The sequence below is a fragment of the Sus scrofa genome, chromosome 15 (assembly GCF_000003025.6).
Source record: "Sus scrofa isolate TJ Tabasco breed Duroc chromosome 15, Sscrofa11.1, whole genome shotgun sequence".
Classification (NCBI taxonomy): domain Eukaryota; kingdom Metazoa; phylum Chordata; class Mammalia; order Artiodactyla; family Suidae; genus Sus; species Sus scrofa.
In genome coordinates this window covers 121,803,864-121,831,266 of record NC_010457.5, presented here as the reverse complement: position 1 = coordinate 121,831,266, position 27,403 = coordinate 121,803,864, and the positions used below count along the sequence as shown (strand labels likewise).

At 47.9% G+C, this 27,403-nt stretch overlaps 1 long non-coding RNA gene across 2 annotated transcripts in view; it reads right to left on the bottom strand.

Annotated features, from left to right (window-relative positions):
* Positions 1-27,153, bottom strand: part of LOC110256948 — a 251,790-nt gene extending 224,637 nt beyond the window's left edge. For both annotated transcript variants that reach the window (XR_002339032.1, XR_002339033.1), the window contains exons 1-2: positions 27,018-27,153; positions 26,783-26,901 (exon numbers count right to left, since the gene is read on the bottom strand). This is a non-coding gene — a long non-coding RNA (uncharacterized LOC110256948). The remainder of the gene's footprint in view (positions 1-26,782; positions 26,902-27,017) is intronic.

Here is a 27,403-nt window from a genome sequence, read left to right as displayed (position 1 = left end):
AAATTTGATACTTAAGCCTGGATGGCAAATGTTAGCCATAACCCTGATTTCAAATGTTTATATCCATCAGAATAGCTCCATTATTCTCCGTAACCGAGTAAATTCATGCTAATAAAATACTATTTCTTTATCTTATGCTGAAGTCCAAATACGATTTTATTTTTTAGATTTCCAGGAGAAAAACAAAAAGGTTGGAAAACCTCTAATCCAACATGCTCATGTTTCTGATGAGGAGATTGAGCAAAAGTAAAGGCCAGTGACTGTGAGGTTCACTGGTCAGATCCAAGCCTCCCAGCCAGCCCTGAGCCAGAGCTGGGACAGTAAGTACAGACAGGACCTTCCTATACCTGAGTGTGCTGGGTTCCTTTCACACATTATCTAATTTAAGCTCACAGCAATCCAGTGGAGGGGGGGTTGTGATTTTGTCAGTGAGACAAATGAGGCTCCGACATGTCAAGTAACTTGTCCTAAATCACACAGCTAACATGTGGAGTGGCTCAGGCTCCAGAGAGAGACCTCTTCCCAGTGAGGGGGTCAGCTCACTACCGGGAGTGGGGAGGTGGGGGGCTCATCTCTAGTCCAGATTAGAAACTCCTTGATGGCAGGTACTACCTCTAACATTGCCACTTCCGCAAAGCTGCTAAGAGAACATAGGGTCTTATGAGAAAAGAGGCTTATTAATTAGCTCTCCAACCCATAAGGATCCATCAGCTGCTTTGTGTCTAGTCTGTACTAGACACAAAAGCAATGGGCAGATTTAAAAAGATGGTACCATCACCACTATAAAAATGCACTTGAGTGTTGTCCTGGTCAGGGTTTCTGGTTGCTTAAAATATAAATGAATTTAATTTAATGTCTAAATAGAAAAAGAATCATTGGAAGAAAACCAGATTGAAGGCATTACTACAAAGACTAGAGAGGGCATCTTTGAAAACAGGGAGAAACCAATAGAAGCCAGGCAGGCAGAATAGCATCCAAAATCATGCCATGGCAAAAATCAGGCTACAGGCACCACGTGCCACCCAAGCATGGCCAACTCATCCTTCAGTGCAGCCCACCAAGCTGGCCAAGTCCAAGGTACTGAAGCATTCTGCTTATTCTTGATGTTGCCAACAAAACAGACCATTTGCTGCTGCTACTACAGGAATTAGCTCTGCTTGATTATGATTCTCTTCAGACCCAAGGTGTAGGTTGCAAACCTAGGCAGGAGCACCCAATTGGCTCAGTGGAGGTCACACACTAAGCAAAACTTCCTAGAAACTGGGAGAAGAAATGTCTACCTTCCCCTGGCTTCCACTGTGGGAAGTAGGACACATCTCCCTTTGTGTACTAGTTAGCTACTTCTGTATAACAAATAATCCCCAAATTCAGCAGCTTTAAAAATAAGCATGTATTATCTTACACAGCTTCTGAGAGTCAGGAATCTGGGTGGTTCTGGCTCGGAGTCTCTCATGGGGATGCAGATAACATCTTGGCCAGAAAGTGTGACGGAGACTGAAGGACACACTCCAAGATGACTTACTCACATGGCCAGCTAGTTACCGATAGGAGGTCTCTCCCCATAGACTTCAATCAAGCTGTTTGAGGGTGCTCAGAACACAGCAGCTGCCTTCCCCCAGAGCAAGAGATCCAAAGGAGAGCAAAGCAGAAGCTGTAATGTGTTTTATGCCCAGCTTCATAATCACATACCATCACTTCCACCATATCCTATCCATCACACAGACCAATGCTACTACAGTGTTGGAGGGGGCTACAGAAGGGCATGAAGACAGGCAACAGGGACCATTAGTGGCTCTCCTGGAGGTTGGCAAATACACTTGGGTTTCCCCCAAACAAGGGAAGGTGCTAAGAGACAGGCAGACCCATAACAGTTAATGGCCATTGTGAGTACCATCTAGGTACAGAGCCTGCCTTCTAGGCTGTTGGCACTTTGAGAGAAGAAAATATTAATAACACATAAAATAAGGTGTAATATGAATAAATATCAAATTATATCTTCTCTGAGTGACATCATTCACGACTGGGAGTTAGCTTATGAGTAAGAAGTCACTGAATACCATCTTGCCATTCTACTTAAATTTAACCCCAGAGAGAACCACTTGCACATACAGAGCTGAGATTCAACAGGAAAATAAATGTTTCCATCCTGAGTGTGTTCCGGGGTGTTCTTTGTCCCCTTGGCAGCAATAATTCCAGTAATGGGGGGAAATCCACAACCTGACCGAGGGGGTTCCAAATCTTCAGAATCAAGCTCATTGGAGTTCTGCTTTCATGATCCACTTTTCTCTATCTGGTTGCAAATGAAAGGAAGCAAATATCTTGAAAGCTGGCCAGGCCCAGGCACAGAAGCAAAAAGCGTGTTCGCCCTCCTTTTTCCACGTGGCATGAAAACGCTCAACCATCCCTTCCTGGACTCAGTTCCGTGTGCATCCGCTCTCAAGTTCGCAGCCCAGGACTTTCTTTCCACTCCCTTGATTCAAGATGGGATTGTCTCTACATTTTCCCAGAGAAGAAAATAAATAGGGGAGGGCATGGGGCAGGGATTTCTTACCTGTTTTCTTTTCCCATCCTAGACAACCAATGTCATTTTCATAATTTGGAGCCAAGTGTCTAAGAGGGAATGGAGTGAGTCTTAAAAATTGGGCCATCTGGGGTCCCTGATGAACCAGAGTCTACAACACTCCCAGCCTACTCTAAGCAAGAAACAAAACACATCCTTAAGGTTCTCAGCAAACGAATGTGCATGTGACAAGAGCTGTAATCAATAAGTAACTTGATAAAGTGGATAAAAATTGACCCAGGAGAGGAGTGTACCATCCTATTAAGCAAATTCAGTCCAGGCTGCTTTCAATCAGCCATACCAAGCTGCACGACTCAGAGACCGAAGTCTCTGTGGGAGAAGCTGGATCAATATTTTAAGCCCAAACTCCTTAACTTTGTACTAACAACAAACCAGAAGGAGAAAAAAAAAAAAATAGCGATGCCCTCTAAATTTAAAAACAGAAAAAAAAAAAAAAAAAAAGGATGGGGGAAGCAGGGGAGGGGCAAGAAGTATGTAGGTTGTAAGTTACACACAAATTCCCAAGGAATAAATCTGTCTTTCCTGAACTAGACAAATGCTTAAATCCACCAGCCCAGCCACAAATGCTCCTTCATGAATACTGAAAGAGGAGAAGGAAATATTCAGGTCACAAAAGTATCTGATTGAAAGTCAGGAACTAAGTGAAGCCTGCAGAAGTTTGATTTCCTTTTCATTAATACTGGGGGAAGAAAGAAAATGCTCCAGGATGCCAGGGTACAGAGACAAGGGAGGCATGGCGGGCTGCAATTTTTTTTTTTCAAATTGCATGAATATCATCATATAAATATTTTCATTTGTGAGGGAAGTGTGATTCTGTGTAAAAGAATGCTCATGAATAGCTACCAAGCAGCCAAAGCAGACTGCCATTGGAATTCCAGAAGCATCTCTGCTGCCCTACCTGAGCACCCGCCTCATCTCACCTAGCCACAATAGCCAATCAAGAAAGCAATTCTCAAAATGACAGTCTGCCGAGAGAAACAGCAAAGGGCTGGGTTCTGCGGCACTTTGATTGGATTCTAACTTATGGGGGCCATCAAATGTCTACTCATATAACGTCCAAACAAAGAGATGAAAAGTGAGAAACAATGCTAGGATGATAGCCAGGGTAAATTATTTCACAGCCATTTCTCCTCCACCCTGGCCCCGCTTGAAAAGAAATTACCTAATCATGGAATTCCCATGGTAGCTCAGGGCTAACGAATCCAACTAATATCCCCAGGGACGCGGGTTCGAACCCTGGTCTTGCTCAGTGGGTTAAGGATCCGGGTGCCATGAGCTGTGGTGTAGGTCCCAGACATGGCTCGGATCTGGTGTTGCTATGGCTATGATGTAGGCCGGCAGCTGTGGCAGCTGTAGCTCCGTTTGGACCCCTAGCCTATGAATTTCTATATGCTGTGGGTGTGGCCCTAAAAAAACAAAAGAAAAAAGAAATTACCTTATCAATACTACCTCCCATTGCTCTGTTTGCAATTCAACTTATTGTGGATTTCTGAGTACCTACTAGGTTTAGCAAATGCCAAAGACAAGCCCCTCTCTTGGGCTTCTACAAGCTGTCCAGAGGTGGGGTGAAGGAGGGGCAACTGGTAACCCCCTTGCAGGTGGGGACTGGGGAGCCTGCAAGCAAGGGGAGGTGGCCAACCCCACTATGGGTGTTTGTGAATGTAGCTGAGTGGAAATGGCAAAGATTTACAGCCAAAAAAACAAGGGTCCAAGTTTTGGCTTTGAGCCAGGAATATAACTGATCTGCGCCTCAGTTTCCCCATCTGTAAAATGGGGAGAGAAATACCTACCCCAAGTGGTTTCTCAGAAGATTGAACGAGATCTCATATAACCTGTGAGGAACTGCTGACACCAGGTAGGTACAGATCAACGTCGGCTACCTCCCCTTCTCTTCACCGTGAAATTCTTTGGCAGGGGCTCGACTCTGGCACAGAGCAAACATGGACTCTCTCCTCCACACCCTCTTGTCCAAGAGGAAGGCCTGGACACAGCAAGGAAGTCAAACTCCCCAGCCCACTCTGGCCCTGGGAGTTCACCTGCTCACTGCTGCAGAGCAGAGCTGGGGAGAAGAATCGCCTGGGACAGGGAGAAATTAGATCCAAGGCTGGGAAAGATGATTGCGGCCTTCCAGAAACTGAAAAGGTCATGTGAACAGACAGTTTGCAAAGCCATCCCTCCTCCCTTGTAACTGACCTAGGCAGCCCACTGATCCTCCGAGGAGGGGAGGGTCTCTAGGAGGAGCTCCTCACCCACTCAGACTCACAGAGCAAAGAATTGGGCTGGACACTTGGGTCAACAAAGAGACAGCCAAGAAAGATATGGTCTTGGGCCCCAAGGCACCTACAAGGAAGTAAGGCAAACAAGACAGAAATGGGAGTTCCCCTGTGGCAAGCAGGTTAAGGGTCTGGTGTTGTCACCACAGCAGCTTGGGTCACTGCTGTGCTGCGAGTTCCATCCCTGACCCAGGAACTTCCATATGCCACAGGCACGGCCAAAAATAAAGGCGAAATTGGATGAAAAGGTCTGTATCAATCCCAGCATCTGCCATGGCCACTCCCCACCTAGAGGGAGCCCCCCAACCCGGCCCCCCACCCTGCACTCTGCACCATAGGACTCTGTCCACCCTTAGTCACAGGAAATAGAACCAAGAGTATTTGAACAAACGAGCCGATTTAAAGGTTTCAAAGGCGTGGATGATGGGGACCAAGCAGAAGAACAGGCTCTGAGCCCATCTGATATTTGCTCAGAAATATTGACCGAGGCCCTTTGCAGTAGGAGCTAAAGATGAAAAGTTTTAACGCAGAGGAACAGTGCTATGATGGACCACGTTCAAGCTAAAGTTGGGAAGATGTAAAAAATATGAGTAAGGAGTTCCCGTCGTGGTGCAGTGGTTAACGAATCCGACTAGGAACCAAGAGGTTGCGGGTTCAGTCCCTGCCCTTGCTCAGTGGGTTGACGATCCGGCGTTGCCGTGAGCTGTGGTGTAGGTTGCAGACGCGGCTCGGATCTTACGTTGCTGTAGCTCTGGCATAGGCCGGAGGCTACAGCTCCGATCTGACCCCTAATCTGGGAATCTCCATATGCCGCGGGAGCGGCCCAAGAAATAGCAAAAAGACAAAAAAATATATATATATGAGTAAGAAGGCAGAAAAAAAAATCGGGCTGAGCAAGTCATATCCAGGAAAAGGACTCTGTGCTCAAACTGAGTACTTTGAGAAAGACTCGATAAAGCGATTATGTTCAAAGCCTGGGGCGGGGGGAGGGGGGTGTTCGGAAAATTAACAAAGGATGCTGTGGTACCCGAGAGCTGGCAGCAGTGAGACTGTCGCCACCCTTAGGCCTGATGTCATCGGAGCTGGGAGAGGAGAGCTGAATGAAGGGGCTACCTTGGGCAGAGGTGGCAGCAAGCCCCCAGCTCCCAGCAGGAAGGGAGCTGGGGGAGTAAGTCCTCAACTCCACCTGCCCTCCCCCCAACTCCCCACCCGCTGTTCTCCAGCCCCGCCTCCATTAGCCAAACCCAACCAGAGCCAGTGGGTGATCCATGCGGGGCAGGCAGGGGACTCTGCCCCCACAGACACCAACACGGAATGTATGCAGTGTCACAGCTGGTTCCGACCAGCTAAAATTGCCCACCGACCACGAACTCTGAATGACAAGAGTCCAGGTCCTTACCAGACCCTGACTGCAGGCCCCTTCCTCACCAATGAACAGTGGGACTTGTTTCAACTGATCAGGCTCCTACCTATTGAGAGAGCTAGTTTTTGATCCTTAATAGACATTACCACCCTGCAACCCTCTGAGTCTTAAAAAAAAAAAAAACTAAAAACAAAAAACAAAACTAACTTTTCTTCCCCCTGGATTTACTCACAGGTGTGTTGTGCATGTGCCTGGCAAATTAAAAAAAAACTCAGTTTCACATTTCAATGGTCTTTGTGCCTCGAGGGGCACAGAGCAGGGTAGGGCGCAGGGTGGGGGAATAGATGGATCTGGGGGAGGGGGGTAAACAGAGCTATTCAGAGTGGGTGCTTGGGGGTGGGTGAAGGTCAGTAGAGAAAGCAAAGAAGGAGCAGACAAGCAGAGAGCAGAGGCCTTGAAACAAGTGATGGGACACAGGGCCAAGTTCACAGACCCGTGTGTTCACCAAAGCCATCTCTGGGGCTCTGGGCCCAACCTCCAATCCTGCCCTTCTTGAGGCTGGCTCTTTGGCTGTGCCTGGATACCCAGGCAGTTGTTCCCTTAGGTACAAGGTGTCCCTGACACATAAGACACCCGGAAGACTTCTCTTGAGCTTCCCACTGAGAAGCTCTCCTCCCACCTGAGTCTTTCTCCAGCTCCTCCCAAGGACTCAGGGGACATCACTGGATGGCTTGAATGTAGGTCATTCCACAGGTAGGATGGCCCTTCCCCACTGAAGTCACTAAAGAGATGGGGCAGGGCAGCCCCCTACCCCTTAATACTCTGTCCATTCAGTCTCCTAAAATCTTCTACACAGGCTGCGCTGGTAGTTAGCAAGTTCTTAATTGAAGATTGGGACAAATGCATCAGAGAATGACAGGAAAGGAGAAGGCCAGTTGAAATTCTTATTAACCTAATCTTTCCCCAGCCTGATCCCCCCCAGCCTGATTTCCCCCCCAGCCGACCTCCAAAATGCAGCATGGTTTCTTCTCAGCTTCATCTTGGGAGCCAAATTCAAGAGGAAAGGAGACTTGTCTTTTAATGCTGCCCCGTGGCTTCTGGGATGGATCAGGCTAGGAAGGTCAAGATTAAATCGTGTTGTTCTCCTGCCAGAGTAGGGGATGTGGAATGAAGAGGGTGGAGTCAGCTTCCTCCAGTGACATGTGTAAGAAGACCCCAAAGGTGTGTGTGGCCCGAGGGAAGTTGGACCCTTACACCCAAAAGGTCCAACACCAGATCCCAAGGAGGGAGAGAACCCCTTGGGCCAGTGGGGTCCAGCCTAAGGCCCAGCTACACACGGCCTCCCGCATCAGCATCAGCATCCAGGCCAGTAACACGGCACAGTCGACTCAGGACTGAGGGCAAGCAGGAGTTAATGGGAGTAGACACATGTGGTATTTAACCTGCAATTGGAGAATCTACAGCCAAAACATGTGGAAAGCAGCTCTGAGAGCAATATTTTACAGAGTTTTCATCAAAGAAGCTCTGCTGCCTGCCTCTCTTGGGCCATTTCCCAGGTGAGAAGACAGAAAAAGCATGGAGGGATGCCCTCTGTGGCCTTGACTCGTGTGTGTGTGGGGGGGGGGGGGTGGGTGTGTGTGGGGTGTGGGGGTGTGGGTGTGAGAGTCTGTGTGTAGAGTGGGAATATGTGCGTGCAGAGTGTGAATATGTGAGTGTGAGAGTCTGTGTGGGGAGTGTTGTAGAGTGTGAGTGTGTGTGAAGAGTGAATGTGTGTGTAAAGAATATGTATGGTGTAAAGAGTGTAAATGTGTGTGAGTATGACAGTCTGTGTGTGTGTAGAGTGAGAATATGTGTGTAGAGTGGGAATGTATGTGAGTGTGAGAGTCTGTGTATGGAGTGTGTGTAGAGTGTGTGTGCAAAGAGTGTGAATGTGTGAGTGTGGCAGTCTGAGTGTGCGTAGAGTGGGAATATGTTGTAGAGTGTGAATGCGTGTTAGTGTGAGTCTGTGTATGGAGTGTGTGTAGAGTGTGAGTGTGTAAGAGTATGAATTGCGTGTGTAAAGTGTGGGGTAAAGAGTGTGAATGTGTGTATGAGAGTCTGTATGTGTAAAAAGTGGGAATGTGTGTGTGTGTGTGTGTGTGTGTGTGTTTGGGGATGTACAGAAGAATGAGAATCACTCCGAAGACAACAGCCCCAAGAGAAGATGCTTCCAAACCCTGCTGGAGAATAAAGAGTGACAGGAAGTGGTGTTGGCAGCGGGGTGGGCTATGCCGCCTGCTCCCTGGGCACCCTCTGAAGGCTAGACGAACCCCGTTATCAGCAGTGACATCACCTACCCAAGGCCAACACAACCATGGCCAAGGGCGGCTCTCCCACATGGGCTAAAAAGGGAGTTCTCTAGAGGCCTAAAAGGGGGCCCAGCTGCTCCCCTGAGTTTTACCTCCCGCATGGACTTCACAGTTTCCTCCAATTCCCACCAAGAAATTCACCTCTGACCCCAGATGACCTTCTTTGCTCCGAAGCAAATATGGCTCCTAAAAGTCTGCATGGGCGCTGCTCCTCTGCAGGGCTTGCAAAATCAGGGTAGATCTGGGGCGGGGCCCAAGAATGTACATTTCTGCAAGTTCCCAGGCGATGCTGCTGCTGCTGGGCCAGGAACACTTGTCGAGAACCACGGACCTCCATGGAGAGCCACTGCTGGTTTCAGGGACCCTGGCATCTGTCATTTGGCACAGAGCAGCTACTGAAGGGGCAGGACACGGTCGCTGTGAATTTTGATAGCGGAAGCAGCAAAGGGAGCCTGGGGGGCTACCCAGCAGTGAGGGAATGGCACTGGAGGACCAGCCTGCACCAGCGAGTCCTGGGGGCTGGAAGAACTCCGTGGGGAATGAGTGGAAAGCGAGGGGGCCTTAGCTCCCTTCCTTCAGAAGGGCACCCTGCTAGCCCCACTTGAGCAGCGGCACCCCCCCAGACCCCCACCAGAAGGGCAGTTGCTGTCCTGAAGCCTCAGAGGGCAGGGGGAGCTGCCCCATGGTGGGGCTCCAGGGCCACCGCTTCCTTCCACTTGCTGTTAACTGTTCACGTCCAAAGCTGCTTCTGCAGACTCAGCCCCCAATACCCAAACGCTGCAAATGAAGGGCCAGCCATGTAACTTTGAGACATCTGTTTTCCCTTTGCATGTTTCTCATTCTGATTCCTCTCTCCCCCTTGTCTTTCTCTATCACAATGCAGTTTCCCAGAAACAGAATTCCGACAAAGCTCCAGGAAAATCCGAAGGGTCCACTCAGTTTAAACTACAATGGCAAATCTTCCTGCTTGATTCACCCACTTTGAAATGGAGAGCATGTGTTCTCCGTACTGGAGACAAAAGGGCGGCCCCTCCCCCTGCACCAGCCACCCAGCTCTGCAGGCTTGTTTCAGGACTGCAATTAGAAAGGCGTCTTTAGATTTTAAAAATGGATTTCTAAATAACACATATGCGATTTTTTTTGAGAGAGAGAGAAGAGCTTTCAAAGGTCCAGTTAGCTACTCCTTTGCATATTAAGGAATTCCTTTTATCTATCAAAAGGATTCTATGGGTTAGGCCAGGAGTAAGGATAGAATCTTAAAAGATGAGGAATAATCAGTTGACCAGTGGAAGATACTAATCCCTCCTTGATCCCTAGACAAAGAAGGCAGCCTCGCTCCAGGTACTCATGCTGAAATGCAAAACGCAAACAAGATGCTGTCCTCATTGAGCAGTGGAATGGGCTGGAACAGAGATGGCCAAAGATAAACTTGCTTCAGTTGTGGCTTTGTGGCCCCAGTTTTGGTCTGGGCAGCTCTTGAAGGAGAACACTAAAGCTACAAGCCCATACTCCCCAGCCCCTCCACACCAAGCCCCTCGGTGACCAAATGGTAGCTTGTCCCCGCTTAAGAATTTCCCTTGATAGGAGTTCCCATTGTGGCGCAGTGGTTAAAGAATCCAACTAGGAACCATGAGGTTGCGGGTTCACTCCCTGGCCTTGCTCAGTGGGTTAAGGATCCAGCATTGCCGTGAGCTGTGGTGTAGGTCGAAGACTCGGCTCAGATCCCGAGTTGCTGTGGCTCTGGCGTAGACCGGTGGCATTAGCCTGGGAACCTCCATATGCTGCGGGAGCGGCCCTAGAAAAGGCAAAAAGACAAAAAAAAAAAAAAAAAAGAATTTCCCTTGGCACCCTTCTCCCCACCCACCAAGTCAGTCTTGCTTCCAGTTCAGTGTGAGCTAAGCTAATGTGCATGCACACGCAACACACGCATGCATGCACACACAGAGGCTATCTTTATCCTCCCAAAGCTGCAGTCACCGTGAGATGTGTTCAAATATCAAAATCACTGTTTGGTGTATTTCTTGGCATTTACAGCAACACCTTGTCAGGTTTCCCCAAACCCATAAATACGCTGTCACGAAGGTCCCCCTTTACAGCCCAACGTGGAGGAGCTGGGCCATCTGCTTTCAGGTTTCAACCGTTTTCACTTATCTTCCACTTTGTTTTATGGGACGGGATTAGGCCTGGATTTCCGCAGGTGCCCGGGTTTCATTCTACCGCCTGTCAGTTTTTCCATCTCGGGCCACATGTGCAGGCTGATAAGCAGAGTTCAGCCACTCATCCTGCCTGATGAATGGTCCTTGTCAATGAACTTTAACCTCCTTGGTGTTGCCCATTATGAAGCCCATCTTTCACTCTCTTGGACCTAAGCTAAAAAAATGAAAAAACAAAAACAAACAAAAAAAAAACAACTCTGCTCTGGAATGATGCAGCCAATTCAGCAAAGCACAATGAGTGTGGAATCCTTCAGCATGACAGGACACTTCATCTGGAGATGGTTCTTAGGTGAACAGAACAGCTTCAGAGGCTTTTGGAGGAACAAAGAGATACTGCCTCATACGGCCATCATGTCCTCGAGTGAGGATGAGACGAATCCCAATCTCCCCCCAGGTGTGCCTACGGATGAAGGGAGAGCTCTACAATAGCTCACAGCAGTGGTTCTCCAAGCATGGTACCCAGGCCAGAAGCATCAGCATCCCCTGGATTGAATAAGACCTCCAGTGACTGGGAGACACGTCCAGGTTGGAGGAGCACCAGCTCAGCAGTCTGAGTGGGATGCTGACTCTTGGCCTTATGTAGCTGGGAGCCTGTGTGGCTCAGTGGGGAGGAGCCACAACAGTTTGGGATGCCCTAGATTTACAGTTCTGGTTCTGTACCAGCTGGCAATCTGACTCGGTCACTTCACTTTTGGGACAGCTATGGAAGAACCTTAGTTTTCCAACTTGACTGCCCATTGGAATTGCCTGGAAATCTCCCAGATCCTACCCCCAGAGACTCAATTTGTTGTTGTTGTTGTTGTTTGTTTGTTTGTTTTTTGGTCTTTTTAAAGCCTCACCAGAAGCATACAGAGGTTCCCAGGCTAGGGGTCAAATCAGAGTTGAAGCCACTGCCCTACTCCTCAGCCACAGCCACGCCAGATCCAAGCCGCATCTTCGCCCTACACCACGGCCAACAGCAACACCAGATCCTTAACCCACTGAGCCAGGCCAAGGACAGAACCTGCGTCCTCACGGATACTAGTCAGATTCGTTTCTGCTGAGCCACAACAGGAACTCCCATAGACTCAAACTTAATTGGTACAGGGTACAGCTTGGACATCATGATTTTAAAAGCTCCCTGGGTTGCTGTAATGTGCAGCTCAGGTTGAAAACCCAAGCACAGGATGGCCTTTAAGGTCTTATTAGCTCTAAGGGTCAAGTGTTTGGTCAATTCTATGGTTCTAGATAAGTATTAGAGGTAAAAACAATTTTCAAGCTTAAAGCTAGGACACTCTCAAGGACTCGATGTGTTTTACTATATCCCTGATTTATGCAGGTTTAAGAATAACAACAATTGAAAGCTCTGATTAATTAGGTTCCAGTTAATTGTGAAGTCTTACTCTTAATATGTTTCTTTTCGTGGGTTTCATATTTCACATGGCGAGTTTCACAGATGGACGCTACTCCTCATCAGAATCTCCACTCTTAAACTTCATTTAAGCAAGCTGATGACTTGCCTGGTTTTTTTTTTTTTTTTTTTTTTCTTTTGAAGTCAAGTTATAAATGTATAGCGAGTTCTGTCCTCTAACAGTGACTTAAGGTCTTTTTCAAATCCACGTGTCCACCAGAGTTAGAGGAAGATATTTAAAAATAAAAAGGAGCTCTTTTCAATCTCTCTTCTGAACAACCGCATTGCATTTCATCCCTTCCTCTGTGGATTTCTTGCTGTTGTATTTGGGAAAAGGCACTGAGTTTTGGTTTCCAGTGACTGACCTACTTAGCATCCCCACTTTGGATCGGTTTGGCTAGGGGAATCAGTTTATAGGGCCCCTTCTGAGTTGTCACTCTTAGGGACAAGCAGAAAGTTGAAACTGCAAGCCATTAGCCGTGAAGACGGTACATGAGATTTTAAGAGTTTTCTTTAAAAAAGAAAGAAAGCGGTCAGATTAGTTCTTTTTTAAAAATGCCCTCTCTGTATACACATGATGTATTTTCAATAAATTTAATAGGAATGAATGTATCTCGCTTATGTGAAAGTGAATCACTGCAGAACCACTGGGAATCTGCAGCTCCCTCCCAGTGTCTGCCTCAGGCCACACAGGGTTCGGGAGTGGCTTTCCCGGAACACCTGCTTCATCCTTCTATGTCCCACGCCCCGCTTTCCCTGATTCCCCACACTCATGACAGAGGAGTGTGCCCACTGCTTTTGAGTTTGTAACACTCAAGTTCAAGCAAATAGGCCCCAATTAAGATGACTCTCTTAGTCACGGCTCTGAATACCCCAGGCGAAAGGATGTGAGGGCCCAACATAGGCCAGGTGCCCCCACTTGTTTCTCTGTGTGGCCACCGATGGGTAAGACATCAGGTACAAACGTGCCTGCCATCATCTGCCATGCGGGAGAATACGAAGTAAAGCTCAGGGAAAGGGGAGCATCAGAAACTGGGCCGATTCTCAAAAAAGCGGTTTCCAACCATCGCTTCTTTATGTGAATAACTGAGAAGCAGGTTCTCTGAGATCCACAATAGTTCCTCCAAGCCGGGCTTTGGTCATGGGTGTCAGAAACATCCCCACCTGAGACTGCCTGAGCCCTCCCGTGCCTCAGTGAGCAGTGATGGGGCCACAATAATCCTGCGTTCTCCACCATCTCAAGCACAACTCACACGACAAAGACAGATAGTTATCAATATCTACTTCTTCTTCTCCTACAAAACTAGAACCTGTGGTTAGAAGCCCAGAATAAAGGTAACACTTCTTCTGCATCTAGGCATGGCTACTTCTGGCCAACAAGATAGGAGCAGAATGGATAGGTGCAACTTCGCAGCCATGCTCACAAAGGGAAGGGGTTCTCCCCCTCCTCCTCTTCCTTCATTTTGCTGCTTAGGACATGGACATGGACGTGGTGGTCAGGCACCCCCCCACTGTGAAGACGTGGGACCAGTCTAAGGTTGGCAGAGCAACAACACAGAAGGTGCCTGGGCCCCTGATGATCTCAGAAGGCAGAGCCACCATATCAGCTTAATCTTTTATGTAAGAAAGACATACAGGGCTTCCCTGTTCAAACCACTGTTATCTTTTTCACTTCTGTCACACACAGCAGAAACTGTGTCCTAACTGGAGTTCCCTTTGTGGCTCAGCAGTTAACAAACCCGACTAGGATCCATGAGGATACGGGTTCGAGCCCTGGCCTCGCTCAGTGGGTTAAGGATCTGGCATTGTCGTGAGCTGTGGCGTAGGTCATAGACAAGGCTCAGATCCTGCATTGCTGTGGCTGTGACACAGGCTGGCAGCTGTAGCTCTGATTTGACCCCTAGCCTGGGAGCTTCCATATGCCATAGGGGCAGCCCTAAAAAAAGCAAGAAAGCAAGAAGGAAGGAAGGGGAAAGAAAGGAAGGAAGGAAGGAAGGAAGTCCTAATATTGCCTGTACAATCATAAAGTTCCAGGATTTAGTCTTACAATGAATTTAGAAATTATCCCGTCCAGCCCTTCATAGTACAAATGAGGACTTGGGGACCAAGGAGAGAGCATGAGTGCCTCCTCATGTATTTGTATCTGGACTTGGTCTTCTGATCCCCGCCTCCCACTCCATTCCCAGCCTCAGAGCTTTTTCTCTCTTACTGCAGTGATCTCCACTGAGTAGGGAATGGATATTTAGCCACGTATTTGGCTTTAAAACTTTTCCTCACATACAACATGATGTGTATGTGAAACATTTTTTTTTTTTTTGGTCTTTTTTTGTCTTTTCTAGGGCAGCATATGGAGGTTCCCAGACCAGGGATCCAATGGGAGCTGTAGCTGCCAGCCTACAGCACAGCCACAGCAACACCAGATCTGAGCTGCATCTGTGACCTACCCCACAGCTCACGGCAACGCTGGATCCTTAACCCACTGTGCAAGGCCAGAGATCGAACCCGCAACCTCACGCTCCTAGTCAGATTCATTAAACACTGAGCCACAACGGGAACTCCCTATATGAAACAACTGCAAACCCTTCCTTAGAAAAGGAGCAGAGTTCTGGGTCTGGGTCTGCAGCCCACACCTAGGATGCTCACTGCATCCCCACTCCTTCAAAGCCAGATCTGGCACAAGGCAGGCACTGTGGGGCATGCAGGACAATGCTGACTCTCCCCGGGGCCTCTGTTCCTCCTTGGAGACATGGAATTGGACAAATCCATGTGGCTCTGAAATTCTAAAGGTCTGTTACGGTTGCCGGCTCTCCAGTCTGACCATAACAAAAGTGTGACTTCTTTTGAAGCCATTTCCCATTTTCAAAGAACAAAACTAAGCTTTTGAACATAAAGGCTGTGAGCCATGGACCCCGTGCCCCTGACTGCCCAGGCCTCAGACAGGCCCTCCTGAGTGCCAAGGAGCGAGATCTGGTGGGCGGAGGGACGGAACCAATCACTCGCATCAGCTCTTGTTCTGCTCACCTGTCATTTGCCCTTTTGCTTAAGTTTGGTGCTGTGTGGATTAGGATGGAGACAGCTGTGATTCACTGTGCCCTGAGCATGTCTTAAAAGTGGACCCTTGAGAGTGTAGGTGGAAAGGAAAGGACAACAAGGACACTGATTTTGGTCTTTCTCTTTGTTTGTCCTTCTTGGCAGAGTTTACGTGAATAGAACCTGATTTGGGGACTCTCATTTGCACCCATTTATGGAGAAGGAAAGGCACGTGTATAACTTCTAAACACAATCAGTACCCTACCCCAGACTCACTGCTTGCTTTTGGAAAGAAGAAACTAAATGCATGGGTAGATGAAGTCAGAAAAAAAAACCGGAAAGGACCAAAAAAGTTGTTTGCCTCTTCTTACTAATAGGAGTGAAGAACAAAGGGCACATAAGGAAAATCAACCCAGAACTCAACAGTACATACAGAATCATCTACTCCCTCCTTCACAAATAATGTAGGCGTTGCCACTGTGGCTCAACGGGTTAAGAACCCAACTAGTCTCCCTGAGGATGCAGGTTCAATCCCTGACCTTGCTCAGTGGGTTAGGATATGGCGTTGACATGAGCTGTGGCGTAGGTCACAGATGCAGCTCGGAGCTGGCGTTGCTGTGGTGTGTAGGCCGGCAGCTTCAGCTCTGATTCAACCCCTGGCCTGGGAACCTCCATATGCACAGGTGTGGCCATAAAAAGAAAAAAAAGAGAAAAGAGAAATTAAAATTATTTAAAATTAAGCCTTTCGATATTTGACTCTTGGTTACTTCTTTGCTGCTCACACTTTAATTCCCAGCTGTACTGTCACATCACTCACTACAAAGCAAGATGCAGCCTCCAGGTGTTCCCGATGTGGTGGATCTGACTAGTATCCATGAGGATGTGGGTTCAATCTCTGGCCTTGCTCAGTGGGTTAAGGATCCAGCATTGCCATGAGCTGTGGTGTGTGTAGGTCACAGATGTGGCTTGGATCTGGCATTGCTGTGGCCGTGGCGTAGGCTGGCAGCTGCAGCTCCAATTCACCCCCTAGCCTGGGAACTTCCATATGCCAAGAGTGTGGCCCTAAAGACAAAAAAAAAAAAAAAAAAAAAAAAAGAAGCAGCCTCAGGACCCTCTTCTGGGGGTGGCTGGCGGGGGTGGGGGGGTGTTAATGCTAAAGCACCAGCAGGCTGGGAAGATGACCACACCTCCCCCGGGAGAGCTGATGATGCCTTTTAAGGGGTTCCTAATCCCTCAAGCAGAACTGGGGCAACTAGAGGCACCGCTCAGTAAGCGGTAGAAGAATGGTCCGTCTGGCTCTGGGGCAGAAGCAGCCTGGGTTAAGCCACATTCCCCTCCTACTTAGAGGGCCACCCAGGATCTCAGCCATCTCCCAGGCACTTCTGGCCTTAGAATGGTTCACCTTCCCAGGTGTCCCTAGGCCCTGGGGAAACAGGAAGGTTTGACTGTGGACACGGAAGAGGAGCCTGAGGCCAGCTCCATCCATAAAGCCCAAGGGTTTCCTCAGAGTCACAAGATGCCCGCTCTGCCAAAGGGAAGACAGAGGAGCCTTTCCAGGACAAGCATCTCTGAGTTAAAGCTGTGGGTCTCTGAGGCAGGCTGACTTGGCCTATCACCCTCTCCTTCTTTTTTTTTTTTTTTTCTTTTTGCCATTTCTTGGGCCGCTCCTGCTGCATATGAAGGTTCCCAGGCTAGGGGTCAAATTGGAGCTGTAGCCACCAGCCTACACCAGAGCCACAGCAACACGGGATCTGAGCCACATCTGCAACCTACACCACAGCTCACAGCAACACCAGATCCTTAACCCACTGAGCAAGGCCAGGGAGCGAACCCGCAACCTCATGGTTCCTAGTCGGATTCGTTAACCACTGTGCCACGACGGGAACTCCATCCCTCTTCTCTTTCTAAATGAGAGGCTGATGGTTGTGCTCCAGTGGCTGAACCTAGAAGGGAACCAAGGACTACCACCTGGGGCACTGAACACACATGGTCTCAGTTCATCCTGACAACCCCTTGAGACCAGTGCATGACTCTGTCATCCCCATTTTACTGACTGAGAGACAAGAGACTGAACGACTTGTCCTGACCCTGAAGCCAGCATTCCAACCCAGATCTGAGCTCTTCACTAAAGCATAAGACCGGCCAGAGCACAGGAGATCAGTGACGTAGCTCCTTGGGGCCCAGGCTCAAGTGTATGTCATTGACCTCTGCTTCCTGAAGGAAGGCCTCTGAGCACATCTCCTAAGAGGCTCTGGACAACGGGGACAGCCTGTTTCCACTTCAGAGTTACTTTCCTTGCAACACTTTGGCTACGCTGCGGTTCACACTGGAGAAATCCAGTATCAGGCTAGTGAATTTTTTTTTCTAGGTTCCTGTGTTTGAATAGGCTCCATTTCAAAGAACACCGGTTCCTGTTCTAGGAACTTTTGATTATTTCTATCACTGGGTTTCTCTACACTTTCTGAAAAGCTTTTAAAAAAACAAAAGGTGAATGTATGACAGTCTTTTTCTTTTTCTCTCTCTTTTTTTTTTTTTTTTTTTTGCTTTTACATGCACCTTGTGGCATACGTAAGTTCCCAGGTTAGAGGTCAAATTGGAGCTACAGCCGCTGGCCTACACCAAAGCCATGGCACCGCTAGATCCTTAACCCACTGAGCAGGGCCAGGGATCGAACCTGCATCCTCATAGATATTAGTCAGGTTCATTTCTGCAGAACCACAACAGAAATTCCTATGACAATCTTTTTCTGTTGCTACACAGAATCTCTAAAATGATCTGGATCTCTGCACCTCACAGCTAACTCAACCTTGCCCTTAAAAACATAAATGCAAGACCTCCTTTACAAAGGGCAGCTCAAGTTTCAAAAAATACACCAGGAAGGTTTTTATGTTCACACACTGGATCAAGACTTTGGTTTAATGAGTCAGCCCAACCCTGCATTTGCACAGGGAGGCAGGGGTCTCGGGGTGGGGAGGGGAGGTGTTAGTGCAGCGCCCACCCTCTCAGCTTCTGCTCCAACCCCTGGGCCCTGATCCACCCGCCAATACCAATTGCAAATAACTGTTATAATCTTTTCCATGTAAGAAACTGTCTTTAAGAGAAAAGATTATGCTTTATCCACTTGAGATAGATGCTTCAAATTTCAAAGCTAATGGGTTAAAGAACGCGAAGGAGGCAAAAACAATCACTCGGCAATGTTAATGAAACTGGAATCGAATTGCTAATTAAGAATGGACCCAGGAAAACAAACCTTTCTTCAGCCAGACTGAAATCTGTATGTGAGCTACAAGTTGAACTCATGGCTCTTAGCTCTTCAGCTGCCAGGCCGAACAATTTTGGGAAGGTGGCTGCTGACGACAAGCCACTCCCAGGATGCCATGTGCTGTAGCCAAATTCTGACATCTCTATCAGGGGCAACCATTTTAACTGCGTGAGTAACGTATTAAAATAGTCTCCATGTCCATAAATCCAACCTTGCCAGTATTTGCGAACACTGAGTTCTGAAAGTCAAGCCGTAAATAAAAATTTTACAAGCCGCCCTCTCCTCTTGAAGCTGAGCAATGGACCATAAAAAAATTATGAAGCTACATCTCCAAAATGTGCAGAGTCTCTGGGGCCCAGGGGGGCTTTGCAGATGAAAGAGGAAGGTGTGTGGTCCCTGGAGGCCTGGGCAGCCTTGCCACGCAGCCCAGTGGGGCCACCCCATCTTGTAAACTCCCATGGCTTCGCTCTTAAAATGAAACTTAGAAGCTGACAGATACCAACAGGTACTCAGACTCAGAGAGAAGCGAGGTGGAATAACCATCATGGCCAGCTCCTAGTGCTCAGCCATGACCTTGAAGACATCAATCCTTTTCCAGCTGTCCCCCAGGAGGCAGTGACTTGGTGGCTCAGGGGAGGGGATGGGGGCGCCTGGTGTGACTGGCTCAGTAAGGATGCTGTAAACTGGATGGCATTCATTCCTGTAGCTCTGATGTATCAATCTCTATACTTTTTCTGGTCTATACAATACTGCATTTAGCATAAGGACTTCTGCGTAGCACAAAGATGCAAACTGGCTCTTGGTCTTCAGCTCTTAGAAAAATGTGTGCTAAGAACAGAGCAGGTGGGGAGCAGCCCAGTTACTCTTTGCTCCCCCCACTTGGGGCCGTGTCTTCCTCCTTCTCCCTCCCTCCCTTCAATGACTCAAACTCTTTTTCTCTCTGCCCCCATTGAATCTGCTTGAAAGAGGTACCTGACAACAGTCATTTACACCTCAGTATAAAGTGTCTGACTGTCGCTGTTCATAAGAACAGCTTCCATACTGTTCATCCTTACTCTGGGTCAGCTCGCCTATGCTGGGAACTCTCCACACACTGGCTCATTTCATCCCCACCACCATCTGTGTAGGGGGTGCTGCTTAGAATAGCAGCAGCTGCAGAGGGTCATAGGCCTCCTTCATAAAAGCTCCATTCAGGAGTTCCCGTTGTGACTCAGCGGGTTAAGAACCTGACTAGTATCCATGAGCATGCGGGTTCGATCCCTGGCCTCACTCAGTGGCATATGGACCTGGCCTTGCCGTGAGCTGTGGTGTAGGTCCCAGCCGTGGCTTGGATCCCACGTTGCTGTGGCCGTGGTATAGGCCAGCAGCTACAGCTCCAACTGGACTCCTAGTCTGGGAACTTCCATTTGGGTTCAGCCCTAAAAAAGAAAGTTCTGTTCAGCGGCGATCACCAGCTTCCCACCTCATTCAGAGGCAAAGCCCACACTCTCAACGGTGGGTTCTCGAGGCTGCGCCCACTGACCCCATGGCTGACGCCCCCCGACCTCATCTCCCTGCCTTGCTCCACAGCACATGTCTGCTTCGGGGCCACTGCACTGGCTGTCCCCTCTGTACACTCTTTCCCAGATCCCAGCCGGGTCACTCTCTCATCTCCTCCAAGGTTTTACACAAATGTCACCTTCTTAGTGAGACTTCGTGATCACCCCACTTAACACTGCAACCCTCTAACTCCCCCCATTGCCCCCCACACACATTCCCTATCTCCCTCATTTTTCTCCATAGCAATTATCACCACCTCAAATGTATGATTTAGTGATTTTTTTTGTTTTTTTCCCGTCTTTTTAGGGCCTGCACCCGCAGCGCAGCATATGGAGGTTCCAAGGCTAGGGATCGAATCAGAGCTGTAGCTGCCAGCCTACGCCACAGCCATAGCAACACAGGATTCCTAACCCACTGAGCAAGGTAAGGGATCGAACCCACGTCCTCATAGATATTAGATTTGTTTCTGCTGAGCCATGACGGGAACTCCTGATTTAGTGATTTTCTCTGCTCTACTCCCAGCTCTAAGCTCCCAAAGCCAGGGCTATTTGCCCATTTTCTTCACTGCTGTTAACTCCAGTACTTAGAAAGTAGGCACCAATAAACATTATTGAATGAATAACCACATGAAGAACTTGTTTAAACTACGTTCCCTTCATTCCTCTATGGCCTCTTAGGGCATTTTTTTTTGGGGGGGGGGTCTTTTTAGGGCTGCACTTACAGCATAGGGAATTTCCCAGGCTAGGGATCAAATCAGAGCTATAGCTGCCAGCCACAGCCACAGCCATAGCCATAGCAACGCCAGATCCAAGGTGTGTCTGTGACCTACACTACAGCTCAGGGCAGCACCAGATCCTTAACCCACTGAGCAGACCAGGGATCGAATCCAAGTCCTCACGGATCTAGTTGGGTTTACTACCTCTGAATCACAAAGGGAACTCCTTAGGGCACTTCTGATGAAAGATCACATGGATGGATCTTCGTGAAGCAGAAAGACCAGATTAGAAGACCAGTTTCTCCTATCAAATCTTTTCATTGCCCCGTTTTCCTTTACGTGAATTAAAAAGGGTCTACATGGAGGCAAGAGAATGTAGGGTGCCGGGAAATTGCTGTGAGCCCTTTGCAGAAGCCACCCACAACATCACGTGATTTTTTTTTTTTTTTCTTTTTCAGCTGCCCTGCGGCATATGAAGTTCCCGGGTCCGAGCTGCAGGTGCAACCTACACCAGATCCTTAACCCAATGTGCTGGGTCAGGGATCAAAGCCATGTCCCAGCAGTCCAGAGACCCCCACCAATCCCCCATTGCGCCACAGCAAGAACTCAACATCATGTGATTTAAGGGACAAAAGGGACCACTGCCACCAAAAGCAAATCTCTTTGCTCTCTTGGACCCTTTATAATGGGGTGACGTCAGTTCCTGGAGACATTAGGGACTCAATGCTGTCTACTTTCCTATGGTGTGAGGTGGACATCATGTCAGCTTATCAATCCTGGAGGAAAGAAAGGCCTTTCCTGCCTGGGATCCACATAAAGCCCAGACAGGCACTGTGATTGGCCCAGCGTGTTAAAACATCAGAACTGACCAGCCTGGATGCTGCGTCCACAGGTACGGCCAAGAATAGAGGCAGCGTCCCTAGATCCACGTGATACAGGGAAGCACCAGGTCCCCTTTGGGAGGTGGGCCACTGCAAAGAGGAGAGAGGAAAAGGAGAGAGGATGAGGAGGGATAAAACTGAGGGAAACCAGAATATATCCCTCCACATATGCCTCTTTGACGTAAACATTATTTTGACCTAAAGGCACTGAAGAGCAGGTACAAAAAGGACTCTCTGACCTTCATCCTTTGGTTCCTGAAAGCAGGAAACAAAGCCCCCCGTAGAAGACGTCCTCCCTAAACCCAAAGGAAAGTAACGCTACCATCATTCATCAGCAAGGACAGGATGCTGTGACTGAGAGGATTCTGTACCAACAGGTTTTGTTAATAGAATTCTGTTTTTTCCTTTAGCCGCCTCATGTAGCTGAGTTACTGTTAACCACGCCTGCCTCTCTTTGTTCCACCTGGCACAAAAGCCAGTCAAGCCATCAGGCCAGGGGCTGATTTAACATGAAACTAATGAGACTTCAACTTCAAGGTTCCTCACGTGGCTTGCCTCTTTCCAAGGCCCCAAGGAGTCAGTCCACAGGGTCGTACACGGTTTTGTAAATTCTTCTGAAGACATCTGAACCACAACTGTTTGCCTTTGGGTCCTCCTCTCCTTCTGGGGGCTCCTGTGTCACGTAAAGCTTACATCAAATAAATGGGTATGCCTTTCTCCTGTTAATCTCTCTTAGGTCAATTAAATTGAGGCACCGGCAAAAAGTCCTAAGAAGGGAAAGGGAAACTTTTGCCTCTGCAACAAAATCAACAGGCAGCCAATAGGGAATGGAGGTGCCCCATCCAGCCTCATTGTCATAACAAGGAGGGTCCCCCACATTAAAGAGGAATGGTCCCCACAGTTTTGAAGGCAACCCAAGACTTTCACTGCTCCCTTCCCTCCTCTTCCCAAAGATGCTGCTTGAAGTCCCAACTTCTAAGTGATCTGAGAACTCTGATGATACCATATAACACGTGTGTATCTCTTTACTATTACCCCATATAACAATATGCTGAGATTTAATGACCTCGGTGGATTCCTCAAACCAGGTGTGTAACATGGAAACAAGCTAATCAAAAAGATTCACTTCCCCAGATGGCAATCAGCAGAAGCAGAGCCCACACTTCACTCTGAGGCTGTGCTCTTTGCACAGAATTACACTTTGCTCTCATCACGGCAACCTCAAAATTATGTGTACTTCATTAAGGACGAGAGCTGAAGCATTATACCTATTTTAATATATATTCAGGGTTATGGGCATATGTCAAAGATAAAGCTTCTTGCTCTCTCAGAATCTGACAAGTCAAGGCCTAGATCCTCAAACCAAGAAAACATGAAAATATGCTATTTTCAAGTTGACAGGAAAAGCTTTCTTTATCCGCACTTGAATGAGCGTCAATCCATTCCATTTAGAGACCTCCAATCCTCTCCTTGCTGTGTTCATTCTAGAAATTAGCACGCCATTCCTGAAGACCTCTTACACATCTCTTTACAAGTTGCTATGAATTCAAATCAGACGGCAATCTTAGGATCCAGCTGTTGCTTCTCCAGCTCTCAAAAATCTCCACAAGCCCCCCCCAGCGCGCTAAATTACTACCTCAGTCCTCTTCGCTTAACCTCAAACTGGGTCACCCTCTAATCAAGAAAAATTAATGACTAGCAACATATTTTTCTCTTCCTCTTAATTAGAGTAATCCCACCCTGGCAGTAACTCTCAGACTGAAACTATGCTAATGACGAAGTCCTGAGTCAAAGAAAAGCGACAAGCAGTCAGAAGTAACTAGCCCGTGCTATTCCTGGGTAACTGCCAGTCAAGCCATCAGGCCAGGGGCTGATTTAACATGAAACTAATGAGACTTCAACTTCAAGGTTCCTCACGTGGCTTGCCTCTTTCCAAGGCCCCAAGGAGTCAGTCCACAGGGTCGTACACGGTTTTGTAAATTCTTCTGAAGACATCTGAACCACAACTGTTTAAGATCCATCTCTCTTTCCATTCTTACTCTTCTTCCGCCATCCTTGCCCTCAGATTGGGTAGCACTGGAATGGCTCCTGGCATTTGAGCCATCTGGTTAAGGGGCGGTTTGAAATGCATTGACTTTGGGGGCTACATTATGTAGTTTGTGGTCCCTTCCATGTATAGGTATGTTAGTGCTGGCCGTCCTGGTACAGAAGGGGCTTTCATGAATACTCCTACCACCCATGGGCCCTCTCAGCCAGACCACAGAGAGAAGGGGCCAGAGGCACATGGCACTAGGTTCCCCGTATTGGACAAAGTACATCCACCTCTCAGTCTCAATGTCTCATCTTGAAAATGAGGATAGTAATGTCACCCATTTTGAAGACTGACAAGACTTGTTAAAATGGATTACTATTATTATTATAACATGAACATTCCTGACTCTGAAGCCAAGCATGATGTTAACTTGAGGCACATACGTTATCTCAACCCCAGGCTTGGAAAAACGTGGTAGGTCACACAGCTGACAGATTGAGACAACACACTATGACCGGTCTTTGAATCATTATGCTACAAGTAGGCTCAACAACCCAGACACTCAAGATTATCATTAATGGCTAACATTTACATGAAGCTGGGCCAAGCCAGGACCAGGTACTCACTGGAGATGAGATGACGACAATTAAGGTTGGGGGAGGAGGGGGGGAGCGTTAGGACAGTCAGAAGGTCTAGACTGTCGTCCAAGGATCAGGAAAGGTATTATAAGCTGCAAGGGAAACACTAGCAAAAACCACCAGCATGTGTCAAGCACCATGCTAGGCGTATTACATATCTTTGATGAAATCCTTTTATAGGTATTAAATCAGCAAAAGAAGTTTGAAAATCAAATAATAATATTCAATGCTGGCAATATTTTGCCAAGCTGCTGCCCTCATTTATTCATGTCAGGTATGTAAATTGCCACACTCCTGGAAAGCAATTTGACAACATATATCGAGATCCATGAAGATATTCATAGCCTTTGACACATTAATCCCACGGCTGAGAATGTATCCTAAAGAAATCTTTGAAAGGGAGCAAAAGATCTATTTACACGAAGATACTCACTACAAGGTTATTTGTGCTACTGAAACTCTGGAAGCCTCTGAAATGACCAAAGAGAAAGCTGATCGGTAAATGACCACACATCCCCTTGGTGGAAGAGCGTGGGCTCATTCAAATGAATCGCGGGGTCCATGTGAGACATGGACAAACGCATCATCTGTGGAAAAGGACTCAATGGCCAATTACATTATTTGTGCAACTATGGATCCGTACAGATAACGGCAGGAAACAACACCAAACAGCTGTCTTAGGGTGAGATGCTGTGGGAGATCGCATTCTCCTCACACCTTGGGGTGTTCTGACTATAGCCGCAAAAGAGAGTTGGGAAAAACAATACAAGCAAAGGCCAGCACAGGTGAGAACAGCAGCCAGAGGGAAAAAGGGCAGAGCTGATCAAGGACAATGGACAATTTCAGCGAACAGTTCAGCATTGGTCTACCAGCCACACCAGGACTCTGGCCTCTCCACCCTCCCAACCAGCATCCCTCTGGACAGAGCAGCACTGAACTGCTCTGAGTCTCAGTTTCCTGAATGGTACCACCTTATGGGGTACTGGGAGAACCATTCAGATAATGCCGTTTCATTTCATTTAACAACATTTTCCTGGTATCAATCCAAAGACATTTTGCAGAGTCAACAGTGCTATCCTTTCATTCCAGATGCTGGGGTAGAACAGGTTTGGTGGCTGGCACCTAAAAGTCTCTCCCTCTAAGTGTTCAAATGTAATGGTCCGGTTGCCTCACATACATCTGGAAATCACAGGCCCAAGTTAAGTCACTTTTTCTGGGTGGGCCCTCTTCTTGTTCTCTCCAGCATACTTTTCCTGACATGCTGGCCACCCGCCCTGTTCAGGGCCAAGAGAATGACATATTCCTCAATCCTCCCTTTAGAGCTGCCATCAAAAGGAGAAAACGCCCTTCTTCTGCCCGGCTACCCCTGATTTGCCCCACAGTGGATGCAGGAACCGTCTGAAGCCACCCAGGAACACCACCACTGAGCTGACCACCCCTAAACCTGGAGTCTCATTTCAGTCTGGCCCCCTCCAGGGCCCCCTAAGCTAGTGATGGAGTAAAGTCTCTGAGCAGAATGTCCCTCCATGGTTGCTGCCTAGCACAAGCCAGTCATCTTTAAGGACCAACTCAAACATCACCCTATAAGAGTGTTTCTCAACCTTGACACTCCTGACATTTGGGGCCAGGTCACTCTTTCTTGGAGCTGGCTGTCCTGTGCATTGAAGGATGCTTAGCAACATCCCTGGCCTCTACCTACTAGATGCCAGTAGCTCCTTCTCACCCAATCCTAATAATCAAAAATGTCTCCAGAAAGTGCCCCTAAGGGACAAATCACCCTGCTGCCTCCTCTATCCCACAGCAGAAGGATTTCCTCTTCCATTTTTACATTCCCATTACATATATATACATATATATGCCTATATATAATATAAACCTATGTCTAATATATATTATATTCCTATAGTATACATATATATGGTATATATATAAATATCCCCCTTTTGCCCTGTCATTTCATTCCATGGTTAATTCTCTACCTGTCTTTTCCCCCAGGCAGATCCCAGTTTCCCCAAGGTAGAGGCTGTGTCCTGTGCAGCATTATGTCTCCAGCATATAACACAGAATATGGCACACAGTAGGTGCTCCTCAAGTCCCGTGGAGTTCAGTGATGGCTTAATGGATCCCAGGACCTTAGAGAGACAAGCAGCCAAGATCCCAACCTAGGCTTGCAACACTTTACTCTCTCCTAAATTGGGGTGGGAAGAACTCGATGGTTGTGCATTTATCAGTGCGGGGGGGAAAAAACTAGCCTTTATTCTTTTTGCTGACAAAGATGTTCAAGAAAGTTTGGAGTTGTGTTGAGGATTACTTTCAATACGTTTCTAGTTGGAGCTCTTGCTAAACCATACCCGTGGGTATTAAACTGCATAATTTCAAGAGAAGAAGAAGAAGAAGAAGGAATATTCCCAAAGCTTCAGGGCATTGATCTACAGTTGGTAAAACTTTCCCTAAATCTCCTCGGACACTTCCTGAGTTCCCAATGGATACACCAACAAGTAAAACCGTGCTTACCCTGAACGCGAGGGCTTAGGATGAGCCATCGGTTAGAAGCCACTGTTATCAGGGACACGAGGCACCAGAGCTCAGAGTCCGATTCCAAAAAGATAGATGCTGAGTTGTCTCAAACGCTCCTAAGAAAAAAGCACGAGAAACATGGATTTACTTTCTGTTGGGTAAGCAATACCCTTCCCTCCAGCAAAATCTATGTAAATAACCTTGATAGAGAACACCTCTGAAAGAAATTGACCTTCTAAGAGATAAATGGAGCCTTTGAGGAATTTTCTTAAGATTTTAAATGAGCTTGGAGACTCGGGGAAGGCTCTCTGCCCCAGCCTCGCCGGACTCAGGAGCGCGCATGCGTGCGTGCACACGCACGCGGACCACACCCCTTTCTGGGTGGTTCATTGGGTTGCCCCGCCTTTGCAAAGAGACCTCCTGAAAGACTGGTGGCTGAATTCCGAGGGCCCAGAGCCAGCGGTGCGGATAAACACCCCCGCTTCCCCCCACCCCCTGTGCATTCGGCACATTTGGAGTCCACCCTCCATCAGGCTCTGAGACGGCTGAAGCCCCCGCTCCTGTGGCCTGACAAAACAGCACACCTCTGAGCCCCAAAGCTTCTTGGCTCCTTTCCCA